Source organism: Triturus cristatus, chromosome 10 (assembly GCF_964204655.1).
Source record: "Triturus cristatus chromosome 10, aTriCri1.1, whole genome shotgun sequence".
NCBI classification, from domain to species: domain Eukaryota; kingdom Metazoa; phylum Chordata; class Amphibia; order Caudata; family Salamandridae; genus Triturus; species Triturus cristatus.
This window is the reverse complement of record NC_140593.1, coordinates 609637369-609650240: the sequence shown is the minus strand read 5'-3', so window position 1 is coordinate 609650240 and position 12872 is coordinate 609637369. Positions and strand designations below refer to the sequence as shown.

The 12872-nt window shown below is 40.9% G+C and overlaps 1 protein-coding gene across 1 annotated transcript in view; it reads left to right on the top strand.

Annotated features, from left to right (window-relative positions):
• APOLTP (apolipoprotein lipid transfer particle homolog) overlaps window positions 1-12872 on the top strand; it is a 1292669-nt gene that overhangs the window by 1235184 nt on the left and 44613 nt on the right. The window lies entirely within an intron of this gene.

The window sequence follows — 12872 nt, the reverse complement described above, 5'->3', positions numbered from 1 at the left end:
AGTGAACTGAATTAATTTACTATTCCCACTCCAGTCTATATTTAATTAAGATAAGTGCTGGACACTGAACTTAATTAATTTACTATTCTCACTCCAACCTATATTTAATTAGAGTATGTGCTGGACACTGAACGTAATTAATTTACTATTCCCACTCCAGTCTATCTTTAATTAATATAAGTGCTGGACACTGAACTTAATTAATTTACTATTCTCACTCCAACCTATATTAAATTAGAGTAGGTGCTGGACACTGAACTGAATTAATTTACTATTCCCACTCCAGTCTATATTTAATTAAGATAAGTGCTGGACACTGAACTTAATTAATTTACTATTCTCACTCCAACCTATATTTAATTAGAGTATGTGCTGGACACTGAACTTAATTAATTTACTATTCCCACTCCAGTCTATATTTAATTAAAATAAGTGCTGGACACTGAACGTAATTAATTTACTATTCTCACTCCAATCTATATTTAATTAGGGTAGGTGCTGGACACTGAACTGAATTAATTTACTATTCCCACTCCAGTCTATATGAAATTAAGATAAGTGCTGGACACTAAACTTAATTAATTTACTATTTTCACTCCAATCTATATTTAATTAGGGTAGTTGCTGGACACTGAACTGAATTAATTTACTATTCCCACTCCAGTCTATATTAAATTAAGATAAGTGCTGGACACTGAACTTAATTAATTTACTATTCTCACTCCAACCTATATTACATTAGGGTAGGTGCTGGACACTGAACTAAATTTATTTAATATTCCCACTCCAGTCTATATTTAATTAAGATAAGTGCTGGACACTGAACTTAATTAATTTACTATTCTCACTCCAACCTATATTTAATTAGAGTATGTGCTGGACACTGAACTTAATTAATTTACTATTCCCACTCCAGTCTATATTTAATTAAGATAAGTGCTGGACACTGAACTTAATTAATTTACTATTCTCACTCCAACCTATATTAAATTAGACTAGCTGCTGGACACTGAACTTAATTAATTTACTATTCCCACTCCAGTCTATATTAAATTAAGATAAATGCTGGACACTAAACTTAATAAATTTACTATTCTCACTCCAACCTATATTTAATTAGAGTATGTGCTGGACACTGAACTTAATTAATTTACTATTCCCACTCCAGTCTATATTTAATTAAGATAAATGCTGGACATTGAACTTAATTAATTTACTATTCTCACTCAAATCTATATTTAATAATGGTAGTTGCAAAACACTAAACTTACTTAATTTAGTATTCCCACTCATAAATATATAAAATTACACTAGATCATGTATACTAATCTTAATTAATTTTATATTCCCACTCCAATATTTATTTAATTACAGTAATTGCAATACAAATATATAAATATAAATATATAAAAAAATATATGTTTTAATCATTATTAATAAATTTAAATAAAAAAATACCAACACTTATCCTCTACAAATCCAAATCCCCAATCTTAAATTTATCCCACAATATTATATTATAATATATTATATTTAAATATAAATTACTCAATATTACTAATTTAAAATAAATTTTTAAAACACTCCCCACCCTTATCCCCTATAAGCCAACATCCCAATCCCCAAATAAATTTAAAATTGTACAATCAAAATCAAAATTTATACATACTTTTTATACAATATTACCAACATTTTACACATTTTTATCAAACTCCACACCCTTATCCCCATAACACAACATCTCACTCCTAAAATTCAATATAACATTCGAATTTTTATTATAATTTTCTAAATTTTGTATACAAATTATTCATACATAAATCAAGTTTTTTTAAAACACTCCCCACCCTCATCCCCTATAACCCAACATCCCACTCCTAAAAGATAATATAAAAAATATATTTTGATTCCAAATTTCAAATAAAATGTTTTAAATATTCAAAATTTAAAATATTTTTTTACAACAATTCCCACCCTTATCCCCTATAACTCAACATCCCACTCCGATAATTGTAACTAAATTTCTAAATTAAATTGAAATTTACAATTTTTTTTTATAAACAATTCAAAAATATATAAACATTTGCAAAACACTTCCCACCCTTATTCCCTATAACTCAACATCCCACTCCTAAAATTATTTTTAAATTTCTAAATTAAAATTAACATTTCTACATTATTTTTTTTAAACATTCTAAAACATATAAACATTTTTAAAACACTTCCCACCCTTATCCCCTATAACCCAACATCCCGCTCCTAAAATTATTTCTAAAATTCTAAATTTAATTTACAATTTCTAAATTATATTTTTTACAAATTTAAAAATATATAAACATTTTTAAAACACTTCCCACCCTTATCCCCTATAAACCAACATCCCACTCCTAAAATTATTTGTAAAATTCTAAATTTAATTTACAATTTCTAAATAATTTTTTTTTAAAATAAAATAGTATATAAACATTTTTAAAACACTTCCCACCCTTATCCCCTATAACCCAACATCCCGCTCCTAAATTTTTTTTAAAAAATCTAATTTTATATTAAAATTTCTAAATAAATTTTTGTAAAAATTCAAAAATATATAAACATTTTTAAAACACTTCCCACCCTTATCCCCTGTAACCCAACATCCCGCACCTAAAATTAAATATACATTTCAAATTTGAATTAAAATTTACTAATTAAATTTTACAATATATTTAAAAAATAATTAACTTTTTTAAAACACTCCCCACCCTTATCCCCTATAACCCAACATCCCGCCCCTAAAACAATAAAAATATTTCTCATATTATATACATTTTAACTATTTATACAAACAACTTCAAAATATTTACTAAACACACAATAACGATATTTTCACATGTCGATATTATTACTAATGATATTACTTACATCGACATATAATAAAAAAAAAAAACCGATATTTTGCACATCGATATTATCTACTTCGATATTTTGTACAGTAGATATTTTTGACTCAATATTTATGTCCCTCGATATTTAAAAGTCGATATATAGACTGCTCACCCAGAAAAAACACAGCACAGAAACCGCCCTCCTCGCAGCAACAGACGACATCCGCTACCTACTGGACAGAGGAGAAACAGTAGCCCTCATCCTCCACGGCCTCTCAGCGGCATTCGAGACAGTCTCTCACCACACCCTAATATGCAGACTCAACGACTCAGGGATCCGGGACAAAGGACTCAACTGGATCTACTCCTTCCTCTCTGGCAGCATGCAGTGGGTCAGACTCCCCCCTTTCCTCTCGGACCCTACACCAACCACCTACGGAGTCCCCCAGGGGTCCTCCCTCAGCCCCACGCTATTCAACATCTACATGGCTGTGCTCACCCCCATTATCAGAACCTACCGACTCAACATTGTGTCGTATGCAGACGACACCCAACTCATCCTCTCCTCATCCAACGAACCCAACACCGCCAGACACAACTTTCAAGAAGGCATGGAAGCCGTCGCCAAATGGATGAAAAGCAGCTGCCTACAACTCAACACCGACAAAACAGAAGTACTCATCATGGGCCCAAACCTCGAAGCCTGGAACGACACCTGGTGGCCCCCCGCCCTCGGAAGCCCACCCACCCCCACAGACCACGCACGCAACCTTGGAATCATCCTGGACCAACTCCGCCGCTTCCTCCTGCTTCCACACCCTCCGCCTCCTACATAAGACCTTCAAATGGATCCCCCTCGAGCACAGAAAGACCGTCACTCACACCCTCGTCACCAGCAGACCTGACTACAGCAACGCACTCTACGCCGGAATAAACAAAAACCTCACCCGCAAGCTACAAAACATCCAGAATGCCACCGCAAGACTGGTCCTCAACCAACCAAGACACTGCCACATCTCTTAGCACCTGCGCACACTCCACTGGCTCCCCATCGAGGCTAGAATCACCTTCAAGATTCTCACCCACGCACACAAGGCCCTCCACGACACCGGACCAGCATACCTGAACAGCCGACACAAATTCAAAGCACCCCAAAGGACCCTACGATCAGCCCAGCTCTCCTACGCCATGGTCCCCCGCACCAGAAAGACCAGATCGTGAGGCCGCTCCTTCTCCTTCCTCGCGGCCAGAGCCTGAAACGCCCTTCCGCTCCACCTCAGACAGACAACATCGCTCCCCATCTTCACGAGAAACCTCAAAACCTGGCTCTTCGACAGACCCCCTCCTTGATGGACTTGAACCTGCACCCCTACCCCAGCGCCTTGAGACCCTTACGCATAAGTAGTCGCGCTCAACAAACACCGATTGATTGATTGATAGTTTCAGCTAAAACGTAATTTCATGGACTGAGCAAACCTCATGAGGCAGCAGAATCGGCCATGCTAGGTTCGGGTGTGGCTTGCGGCCCCTGGGGGGGAAGCCTGGTGTTAGCTATGAATAGGCCACGTTACATTGCATGCATTTAGAACGCATGCCATTACAACACGGTCATTACAACGCCCGCTTGTTACATCGCAGACCATTGAACCGCAAGTCATTACAATGACTTGCTGTAGGGGGGCGCTGGATGTTGGAATAGTATAATTTACTATTCCAACTCCAGGGTGTGCAACAGTAGAGAAGGTGTTGGATTTAAAATCCAACACCTTCTGCCCCCTACAGCAAGTCGTTGTAACGGCTTGCCTTGTAATGGCATGTGATGTAACAATGCGGTCGTTGTAATGACCGCATTGTAATGGGTAGCGATGTGTAAACATCGTTGTAAACAATGTTTCCCGTTAGCTACATCACCGAAAACAGTGTGTCTTGCTGGATACCTAGTTGGATACTTGGCTGGGCATTCGACGGCTGGTAAAGTCGTTGTTATACCACTGCCACTGCCTTTGCCACTGCCTGATTGATTTGAGAGGACGTTATAGGACCGCATTAGGCACAGGAATGGGGGAGGCTTTCCTGCAGAAGTGGTCAGCCTAGGCGCTGGTGCAGCTTTCAGGTTTCCTGCCCTTTCCTTCCAAGGATCTTGTTCTTCAACATTGCGTAGCAGGAGGGGTGTGGTTTGGGGTGTCAAGATGGCAGTTGCACTCTTAGAGTACTCTGGACCCTTCTGTCATCTGCCACCATCAGCTGCAGTGCCTAGCCTTGTCTGCACAGGTCTTGACTCTATCCCCGGCAAATGCTACTACTGGAGTGAGGCGGTGATTGGCGTTTAAATCACCGGCAGCGGGGCACACAATCGGAGTCACGCCGACAAGCAAAATGGCGGCTTCAGCCCGTGCCTAGCCCTCCAGCCAGCATTGCGGATCGGGGCAACGGAGTGCGGAAGAGACGGCCCGAAGTGGAAAGCCGGCCATGCCCTGCAGGAGTGGCGAATAAGGTGCAATGGTGCTATATGGGAGACCCAGGTGAGAGACAAGGCCCGACGAGTGAGCGGGCACAGGCTGTGGGGTCCTTGCTGCCCGGGATGGGTGCAGGGTGCCGCTATATCTGTTGCCAGTGCTGACCAGGTGGAGGGTCTGGTGTTTTGTGCCGGCATCCCCCTCCATTTTAGGCTGCTACAGTCTGGGTTAACTTGAGGCCGGGAGGCAGGTGCCTGCCCCAGAATTGCAGCCAAGACTGCTGCCCCATCAACTGTATCTGGCTGGTCCTTCCTCTTGGGGACCTTTCCATGGCGGAGGCCCTGATGCAGCAGTGCCACTAAACACCGGCCTCGCAGTTCCCTGTGAGAAGGTGGCATAAACTTAACTTCAAGCTCCCCAGGTATGAATTGTTCCCAGCGAGAAGGGTCCACCCGAAAAACTGTTGAGGGCCTTTCCCTTCTCCCCTTATTTCTGGTAGAGCACCACTGCCCGACCTGCCTTGGGTTGGGGGCATGGGACAACTCTCTCTGCTCTTGGCAATGGAGTGAACTGGTCCTGGGGCCTCTCACCCGCCTCCCCGTCCAGACTTCGAGGCCTAGAACACTCTGCAAGAGCACAACATCTGAGGTGTAATCACTAGCAACCTACACCTTGAATCCTGGGTGACCTGGTGGAGTGGTAATTTGCTTGAAGTTCTTGCTCCCTTTGCCTCCTGGGACCTTGCTTCCCCTCCCCTCGTCATTGCTCAATTTTAGCTCAGTGCTGGTGGCTAGTCTTGTGCTTCGCAGCTTGTGCTGCCATGAACCCACAATAAGCGGGCCAGGCATCTACATACACCTACTTCTCCGTTTCTAGAATGATGGGAAAAGACAAGAACGTGAAGCCACCCCCCTCCCATTGACCAATTTCCCACTACTGCTGTAGCAGCTGAAGGGTAGGCGCTTGATAAAGGCACCACATCTGAAGATAGCGTGGACAAGATCCTTCAAGCCATGCACTTCTCACAGACCGTTGTCAAGACGAAGATTGGGGAAGTACTGGTGGATATGTAGCGCTCTTCTGCCAAGATCTTTGCAATGGTACTGGCCGCCTTACCAAGGCAGACGTATGCCTCTCCACTGTGGCGGATGAGGTCGCTGACCTCAAGACCAAGGTGGCTCATCTCCTTACCCACAGAAATGAGCTTCTTCACTGCACCGAAGATGCGGAAAACTGCTCCAGGTACAACAACTTATGCTTTGTAGGTTTCCCAGAAGATGTGGAGCGTTCCAAACCTGTTGACTTCCTTGAAGAATGGCTTAAATCCCGGATGCCAAAGGACAAACTTTCCCCCTGGTTTGCAGTGGAGCAAGCACACAGGGTGCTTACCCCTAAGTCTCCCCTGGGTGCACAGCGAAGGCCTATTGATAGCGATATTCTTCAACTTCAAGGATAGAGACTGTATCCTGAGAGAGGCTAGAGTGCTCTTGGACCTCCAATATCAAAATTCCAAAATACAGATTTTTCCGGATTACACCCGCAAGGTCCATGCCAAACTTCATTCATATATAGCCGTCAAACAGAAACTCAGGGCTCTCCAACTATCCTACATGCTCCTGTTCCCAGCATGACTTAAAGTTATCTCCATTTAAGGATGCCTCTCCTGCGTTAAGTAAATGTTTCTCAGAAAGAGTTGTACCGTTAACACAAAGGAAGAGAAAGTCAATGGAATTCTTCTGTGGTACACCTAGCATTAACATATTATTAGGGCTAAATCTCTCTGCAGAATCAGAATTACTGTTTCATTAATCAACAAATCTCCCTGGTGACTACGTCTGCTTCTCTAGAAATCTTCAATGACTTGAAAGAATTCTGTCCTCCACCATGCAACTGTTCGAAAAACCTACAGATAGCTCAGATCATATTCTGGACATTTTATCAGGAATTCTATAAGAGCTTTCATTGAAATACGAGGGAGTTGACATATCAACTGGTAAGCAGATTACTCATGCTAATTCTATTCAAAAGAATGATATTGGACTTTAAGTAGGTTGCCCCATATCGAAATCACTGACAATTCCACAAAAATCAAGGCTGAAGGCTGACCTTTTTTCATTGGAGCTTCTCCTTACTAAGAAGGACTCCGCTCTTCAAATTTCGCCAAAGGCTGCATCAGGATAAAATAATCCTTCTACAGTACAAACCATGGGATCTGAAATGTTTCCAATTTTTAAAACAAAAGAAAAAAAGAAAGAGGGTGATGAAAGGACACTGCCTCCAGCCGTAATACCCCCAAAAACTGAAAGATCTGGAAGAAGGTAAAAGAAAGCTAAGAAGACTAAGCAAAAGAGTGGCTATACAAATTAAATTCCCAGAGGAAACTCTATCTACTTTGTCTTCAATAGACCTTGTAGAGAGGGTGAAGTCTACTATAGGGTTTGAGAATTCACAGTTAGCGGCTGTTTCTGAGAATACTCATGGTTTAAGCAGTTTAAATAGGGCTATACCATCAAAGGAGCTGGAGTTATTGACTAAAAAAGACATTATCTTAGATAAAGAGGCGGAATAGATGTCCCTTGATTCAAAGATCTTTGTACCATCTGATTATTCACATTGGAATCAAAAAACTCAAAAAAAGGAAATAATAGCCCCATTAATGGCTACGAACCTGATTTCAATGACCTTCGTGCCTCGTACATCATCTAATAAAGTAGAAAATGGCCCTCAAGATCTCCAAACTTATTAGTCTAAAATGCAAAAGAGAATGAAGGAAATTACAACTTTAGATTTTATTGTCTTATTTGAGAATGATTCTTCTTTTTTGAACCGATCCCTTTTGTTGAATCTCTTGGCCCAGGTAGACCAACAAGTTGGAAAGGAGCAGTGATTTGGAATTGGTGAAATTACTAGACACTTGACTATAGAAGAAAACGAGGCTTACATTTAATCGCCAGTTATTGTCATTTTGATCTTGAACAATTGTGATTTTTTCATGTCTCACGGAATTTACATTATTCCCTCCCTTCTTAAAAACAAGGTTTCGCCAGTGGGGAAGGGGGACTATTTGCCATTGTCATGTCCTATTGACGAATGTTTCCGTTTCACAGGAAGAGACGGCTACTAACGCAAAATTACCTGTAGACGTATTTGAGGAAGATATGGGAAAATTAGTGACGATAACTCCAAATTTGGTAGGTAGTCCTTGTAAAAAACCCATAAGGCAATCTAATAGCTTTAATAAACTTTGTTTTTAACAAGCTCAAAGAAGACAATTTACCTTTTATTCTAGGAATTAAATAAGTGGATTTCACATTTAAAAAGAAGAATAACTAGGTGGGTAAGAATCCAAGAGAGATGTAGATCTGATAACATCTGGGTAAAAATAACAGAAGCAGTAACATGTCAAAAACAAAAAGCCTTTTGGGAAATTATAGGGGAAAACAGAGGCTGTTCTGCAAACCTAAGATAAATAATATCACTAGCATGGAATGGCAAGAATACATTAACTCTCTCTATACTTTGAACACACAGACACTCAGCAACAGTGATTAGTAGTCCCTCGATGAGGGATCAGATTGGAGATGCACCCCCTTTCTCCCCTACTAGATAGGAAGTGTAGCATTATCTTAAAGCTGCTAGGAATACCGGGGCAAGAGGTCCAGACCAACTACCTATTTGTATCATAAAATTAGACCTGGACTTATTAGCCACTTAGTGGCAATTTTCCATTATTGTTACTTTACTGGGGTGGTCCCTAGTTCATGGAGGGGCAGTATTATCTTGCCATTACATAAAAATGGCCCTCCAAACTTACCTTGCAATTATAGACAGATCACCATGTTTGACGCCACAGGAAAGATTTTTCCAAATGTGTTTTTATCTAATCTACTAGAATGGGTGGAGGAAAGAAATATTATTCCTTTGGAGCAAGCAGGGTTTAGAGCTGGTCAGTCGACCTTGGACAATATAACGGTAATCCATCTTGTATTGGAAAAATATGTGAAATATGTCTATGCGGCATTCATATATTTGTCAACTGCTTTTGACCCAGTGGACAGGCTGACCCTTTGGAAAACGTTTACTGGTTTGAGAATACCAGGGGTTCTCCTAAAACGTATTACTGCTCTCCATACAGCTATCTGGTATCATGTTATGTTAGGAGGCAGGCTGGGTATGAATCCAAAAATTCCGACCAGTAATGGTTTGAAGCAGGGATGCCTATTGGAGTCCCTGCTATTTTCTCTTTATATGGTGGACCTGCCCGATGTGCTGAGCAATGCTGTTGGCGATGCTCCAAAACGAGGCTCTGATCCTTTAGGGACAGTCCTTTAGGCGGACAATATCGTTCTGGTAGACTTGACTCCCAAAGGCCTCCAGAAACGACTTAATATCTTGTCATCTTACTCAGACGCTCAGTTCTTGAAGTTTAATATGAACATAAGTAAGATTATGAGGTTCTGTCCAAAATGGTATTGGGCCAATACAAAGTATAAGTGGTTCTATAATAATTCTACCATTATAATAGTAAAGTCTTAGCCTTATCTTGGAAGAATAATGCCCACCAATTTGGCAGATAATGAACATATCAAATCAAATAAGGCATATTCTCATGGAAAAGCACTAAAGTCACTTTGTTGAGCAACAGGTCACAGGCACTTTAATCATCTCCCAACAGTATACAAAATGAAGATTCCGTTGAACCTTTTATATGCTATAGAGGCAATAAATATTAAGCAATGGCACTTTATGTAAAAGGTGGAGGGTAAGATTCTTCGCACTACTTTCACTTTAAATTCCATGGTCTCGATAGAAGAGCTAAGACTAAAATTAGAATTGGTGAGCACGTACATAAGAGGACGAGCCACATGCTATGATAATATCATTGTATTCTACATGCCAAGGAAAAGTCTTTAAGGAGGCTTATGGCCATAGAATGTCTCCTTCTTACTACAAAGGCCAGTCCGTTTTTACCTAACATTTTATCTGCACTTCAGCGCTTTTCCCTGACTAGATCAGATATTCAGAATAGGAGCTAGGTTCCCCTTGCATTTTTAGGTCTCGCCTGACCCAGCGCATGCGCTGGTCTGGCGAGACTTATTGATAGGGCTCTAAAAAGTGCTACCAGGCCAGCCTAGAGCTACAGTGCATGGGCGCGGGCGCGGGCGCGTGCGCCGTGCTTTGCTGTGATTACTTTCAATTTCGCGGCCGCACAACCGCACGGCCGCTCTGATGTTTGATCGCGATCTATCGCGATCACTTTCGCGGCCGCACGGCCGCTTGGCATAGCCAATAGGTCTCGCTTTTGGGACCTTATAAGTATTTAGTTATGCAACTGTTGCATGGCTAAACACTTATAAGGTCCCAAAGGCGAGACCTATTGGCTATGCCAATGCTTGTTAAAGCTTACCATTGCAAATTCATTGATGGAGTGTGATATGGTTATATGTAGCGCTAAACCTAGGTTCCAGTGTGTCACTCAATCATGTCAGGCAGCAGTACCCCAAGCGTATTTGAACTGGAAGCTGGAAAACAGGTTGCAAAGGTGTATAATGCTTTGAAGGTTTGAGGGCCAGATGTACGATCCTACCAATTTGCGAGTCATAAATTGCGTCGTTTTGCGACTTGCAATTTGCGACTCGTAAATAAGAATGTACAACAGTGTCTCATACACTGTTTGCGATTCAAAATGGGGTTGCAAATTGCCTGCCTCATTACTATTCATGAGGCAGGTGCAATTTGCGACCCTATTAGGAATGGCTAATACTCCCTGGGATGGTGGCCTGCTGGGGTCAGCAGTCCACCATGTCTGTGACTGCTTTTTAAATTAAGCATTTTTTTTACTTAAACGAAAACGGGATGCATTCAAAAAAGAAAAATGAAACGTTACTGTTTAATTTTTTAAGAGTAGGCAGTGGTCCGTGGGGCCACTGCCTGCTCTTAAAAAATATTTTCAATGTCAGTCACAAAGGGTAGGGGGTCTCCTGGGGACCCCTTCCCATTTGCGAGTGGGTTACCACCTATTTGAAATGGGTGTTAAACTGCGAGTGTTTTGCGGCCGCAAAACAATCTCACATTGAAGTGCGACTAGCTATTAGGAAGGGCACGCCCTTTCCAAATAGCGAGTCGGAAACCCTATTTTGCGAGTCGTTAATAGGTTACCGATTCGCATAATAGGGTTGGTAAATAGGGCAAACCTATTTTGCGGTTGCAAACGGGCCGATTTCCCATTTGCGAGCTTAAAAAATGGTCGTACATCTGGCCCTAAATGTTTACCGTTAAAAACTGTGACGGATGCATGGCAGAATGTAGTTTTGGAGGAAAGAATTTGCACTTTATGTTATAATGGTGTACAGACTATAGAACATGGTATATAGGGCTGTCCCATTTTAAGGGTCTACCAACAGAGATTTTTAAAACCACTTAAAAAAATATATGGAATCACAACAGCTAAAGCTGCTAGGGAGATGATAAATTGTCCTCTCAATTAATGTACTGTAATATTCTTACATTTTGTAGCTCTTTTTTAAAATTGCATTAATTGATGTATTTTATATATTGTAGATGTATTGTAAGATCTAAATCTCTAAGAAAAACTTTGAACTTTGAAAACTTTGCATTGTGCCAAATATTTCTTGGTTGTACCAGATTTAGGGCCTGATTTAGATTTCGGCAGACGGGTTACTCCATCACAATGATGACGGATATCCCGTCCGCTGAAATATAAATGCCATAATATCCTATGGGATTTGTATTTCGGCAGACGGGATATCCGTCACCGTTGTGATGGAGAAACCCATCCGCCAAGATCTGAATCAGGCCCTAAGTCAGTTTCACAATTGTACATGATTTGATCATTTCAAGTATCTTTCTTATGCATGCCATTTTAGTGGTTCATCTGTTCAGCAACCCAAAACAAGAGGATGTCTGGTATTTTCTTCTTTCAAAGTAACAAACTCAACTCTTAAACCTTTACAACATAAAGACTGCACAGATGCAGAAACCTACAGACAACGATGGATGTCAGAGCAATTTGCAGCTTATCTAGCTCTTGGCTTTATATGGGAGTATGGGCATGACCTCTGTCTGCGCTAAAATGTCCATTCTCTTTTTTTTCAGGCTACTACCAGAAACACATTTTTATTCTTAAATACAGAATATATATAAGTTTTGGGAAAATACTTCCAATTCCCTATTCCATCAATAGACCCAATTCCAAAACATGGTTGGACTTGTGGGCCTATGGTCTGCTGGGCCGGATTTTACTGTTGATTTCTCTTAGACCTCTCAGCCTTAGGTTAGTATTCCCCCACAGTTTTTGCCTTCCTCCTTCATATACCCTAATCTCATTTTTTCTGGCCTTAGGACTGTGAACAGTTTACTACTTCTAATCTGGACAGAGACCTGCCAGAAAGCCTTTGACACCCTTATGGAAGCCATGTGTACAGCACCAGTAGTCAAGGCTCCTGACTTCTCTAAGGTGTTTAATGTGCAGACAGACGCTTCAGAGCAGGGCTGTCTTAGCCGGAGGTTACTTCCCAGGGAACAGAGGTGG